The following is a 4,135-nucleotide window of genomic DNA, read 5'->3' as shown; positions in this document are numbered from 1 at the left end:
GGGGGAGGGAGGGAAGGGGAGGGGAGGGGAGGGGAGAAATAGGAATCAATCTGATGAAGAAAGTAAAAGACTTCTACATTGAAAACTACAGTACTCTGGAAAAGGAGATTGAAGAAGATATCAGAAAATGGAAAGATACCCTTTGCTCTTGGGTATCTAGAATGAATAGGGGGCCTGCTAGTGAGCTCAGTTGTTTAAGCGCCTGCTGGGGCATACCCACTCAGGCACAGGAGACCATGGTTTGATCCCCAGCTCCTCATGCCTTACCAGTCCCGCCCTTAAGGCAGTCTAAGCCAGCCAAAAAACAAAAATAAAAACAAAAATCCTAGAATGAATAGAGTGGGCCAGGGAGGTAGCGCAGCAGCATAAGCACCTGCCAGGCAAGTGTAATGTCCTGAGTTCGATCCCTAGAGCAACAAAAATATATAGATATAGATACAGATACAGATATAGATATAGATATAGATATAGATGATAGAGATATAAATTATATATAGTGAAAATGGCCATACGTCCAAAACCGTTACATACATTTAATGCAATTCCAATCTAAATTCAACAGCACATCTCACAGAATTAGAGAAAGCAATTCTTTCTTTCTTTCTTTCTTTCTTTCTTTCTTTCTTTCTTTCTTTCTTTTTTTTGGCAGAACCAGGGATTGAACTCAGGCCCTTGCACTTGCCAGGGAAGCGCTTATTCCATTGAGCCATCTCCCTGGCCCCTAGAGAAAGCAATTCTAAAATTCACACGGAACAAGAAAAGACCTAGACTTGCAAAGGCAATTCTGGGCAACAAGGCCAGGCAGGGGACATCACAATCCCTGACCTGAAATTGTACCATAATGCACTGTGATTAAAAATAGCATGGATGTCTAAGATGTTTGATATTCAGACAGACAATGAGGTTAAGTTCAACTGCCTATGTTATAGGGTAATACAATCATTAAGCTCTCTTCTGGAGGATTAACAACTTAAGTTTGCAGACCAAAAATTAGAGAAAAAGAAGGGCTACAAGGACAGCCAACATTTTGGTCCTAGCCTTTCAAGGTCAGTGAGGATTCAGGACATAAGAGAACCTGTACTGTAACATCCTGTAACTCAGTGATGTCCCAAATTTTCTGATCAAGGAGATTATGGGGCCACAGAGGAAAGTGATCAGTGATGTAGAGTGTGCTGAAGGAGAGTCACATAGAGAGAAAATATTCTCTCAGGCTTTCACAGAGAGCAAATTGGTCAAGCAATGGCTGTGACTCACCCACATGGCTGACACTGACAAAGATCTACAAACTGCGGTACAGGGTTTCAGGCTAAATCCTGAGGGGATTTGACTGACCTTGTCAGATACAAAAGTTACATTTCTTGTTATATAGGTCTTGCTTTATCTTGGTCTTAACCATCCAGCAGAAAAGTATAATAACCAGGTATGAAAAGTAAAGCCATATTAATATGCTGAGCTGTAAAGGGCTCAAGTCAACAACTTCTAACATTGCCAGTCCTACGGACAACCCACTACTGTTATGGACTACTGGTGTATATTGAGGTTAAGTATATACTCAATATACTGGTGTATATTGAGGATCAGTGGAACAGATTAGAAGATGCAGAAACAGCTCCCTTCACACTCAGCCACCTGATCTTTGACAAAGCTACCAAACACACTCACTGGAAGGAAGACAGCCTCCTTAACAAATGGTGCTGGAAAAACTGGCTCTGCACATGTCAAAGAGTAAAACTGGACCCATATCTTTCACCATGCACCCTATTACATTCGAAATGGATCAGAGATCTAAACATTAAAACAGAAACATAAAATCTGCTAGAAGATACAATAGGTAAAACTCTTGAAGGCGTTGGTGTAGGCAAAGACTTTATGAATAAAACCCTAATTGCACAGGAATTATCATAAAGAATGAACAACTGATATCTCCTAAATGAGAAAAAACATCTTTTTATTTATTTGGTATAAGGTCTCACTACACAGCTTGGACTCATAGTGATTCTCCTGTTTCAGTTTCCCCAGCGCTGGGAGTACAGGCATGTGCCACCACGCCTGGTTTTGGTGGCTGGCATGGCACACCCAGGGTGCTGGGGCTGGCACGTCATGTGGTTCTAAGGATCAAACCTGGGTCCTTATGCTTGCCAGGCAGGTGCTTATGCCACCAGGCTATCTCCTGAACCCATGGGATCTCATCTTATTAGAAAGCTTTTTGTGCAGCAAGAGAATCTACTAACAGAGTGAAGAGACAATCCACAGTTTAGGAAAAAAATGTTTGCCAGATGTTCCTCAGACAAAGGATTACTATTGAGAACATATATAGAAGTGAAAAAAAAAAGTCAAATTTAAAGACCCAATCCAAAAATGGGCATCTGAGAGGAACACACACCTCTCAGATGAAGAAATACAAATGGCAAATAAATACATGAAAAAATGTTCAACATCACTATCTACTCGAGAGATGCAAATTAAAACAACGTTGAGCTCCATCCCACCCTGGAAAGAATGGCTGTCATCAAGAAATCAGCCAGGAACAAATGCTGGCGGGTCTGTGGGTATAAAGGAACCCTTCTCTGTTGTTGGCGGGAGTGCAGACTGGTACAACTACTATGGAAATCAGCGTGGAGAGTCCTCAAAATACTAGAACTGGAGCTTCTCTTTGATCCAACTATTCTTCTTCATGGTATCTTCCCAAAAGAATTAAAAGCATCATACCACAATCGTATATGTGCACCCATGTTTATAGGAGCACAGTTTGTAATAGCCAAATCTGAGAAACAACCCAAATGCCTATCAACTGGTGAATGGATAAAGAAGATGTGGGGGCTTTTATATAGTAGAGTACTACATTGCTTTAAAGAAGGATGATTTGAGACATTTCTAGGAACTCTTGGGACTGGGGAGATAGCTCAGTGGCACAAACACCTGTCTAGCAAGTGCAGGGTGCTGAATTCAAGTCCCAGTACACACACGCACGCACACACACACACACACACACACACACAGAAAGAAACGAGACCATTAAGTGAAGTAAATGGGACACACATATGTAAATACCACAGAGTTTCTCTGGTGTGAGCAAGTAGAAGTGGCAATAAGGACCGAAATGTAAGTAAAATACAAAAGGCTGTAAAACACAAATTCCTGTTTAATTAAATCGCTATGTGGCACGGGCACTGTGACACACGCCTGTTATCCCAGCTACTCCGAGGCAGAGGCAGGGGGACCATTTCCACCCAGGAGTTCGAGAACCAACGTGTGTGACATCACGAGGCCTGGTTCTTAAGAAATCACAGCATGTTTCTGTCTCAGACCTGGCTCTGGGCTGATGCGAAATTGGTACCACGTGTGGTGACTGAAGTTTGATCCCCAGGGGTAGAATTCGGGGGTGAGATTGGTCGTGCCCTCGGAACTGCGCACTGTACTGATCTCCTGGGCCACGAGAAATGGGGCTGTCAGAACGCCGTGGCGGAGGGACGTCGCGCTTGATCGCACAGTGGCCTACAGCGATCTTGATTAAAGTATCAGCTAAAGCAGGAGGCTGGGTGGCCTGCGTGGCTGCTGTAGAGGACAAGGTGGGACAAACCCTCCCTTGTGCCCTGGCAAGCTTCAGAGAGAAGAGGACAAGGTCACCGCCCGTATTTAACTCCCACTCCCGGCGTGAGCCGAGGGCCGGGGATTCCATGGCAACCCTACAAGTATTTGTTGCTTCTTTCTGTAGCCAAGGGAGCTGTTTTTGCTGAAAATAAAACTAAAACTTGGTCATGTGGAAGAGTTCTGCTTTCAAGGTGGGAGGTAGCAGGGTTAGCAGACGGACCCTCCCAGGAAAGAGTAAAACTGTCTCTTTTCACTGAGCACGTGGTCATCTTCACATAGAATGTCACATGGCATCCATAAACCTGCTACCAGAAGTAGCAAGTTGAGTTTAGTAAGGTTGGGGCATACGAGATCAATGTACACGAATCAACTGTATGTCTATATTTTAGCTATGAACTTTTAAATTGGGCAATAGCTAGGTGTAGTGGCGCACGCCTGTAATCCCAGCACTTGGGAGGCTGAGGCAGGAGGATCGTTGTGAGTTTGAGACCAGCCTGGGCTACAAAGTGAGCTCAAAGCCAGCCTCAGCCGCATAGCCAGACTC

The sequence above is a fragment of the Octodon degus genome, unplaced genomic scaffold, assembly GCF_000260255.1.
Source record: "Octodon degus isolate 3935 unplaced genomic scaffold, OctDeg1.0 scaffold00001, whole genome shotgun sequence".
Taxonomy (NCBI): domain Eukaryota; kingdom Metazoa; phylum Chordata; class Mammalia; order Rodentia; family Octodontidae; genus Octodon; species Octodon degus.
Note: the sequence above shows the minus strand (reverse complement) of the source record.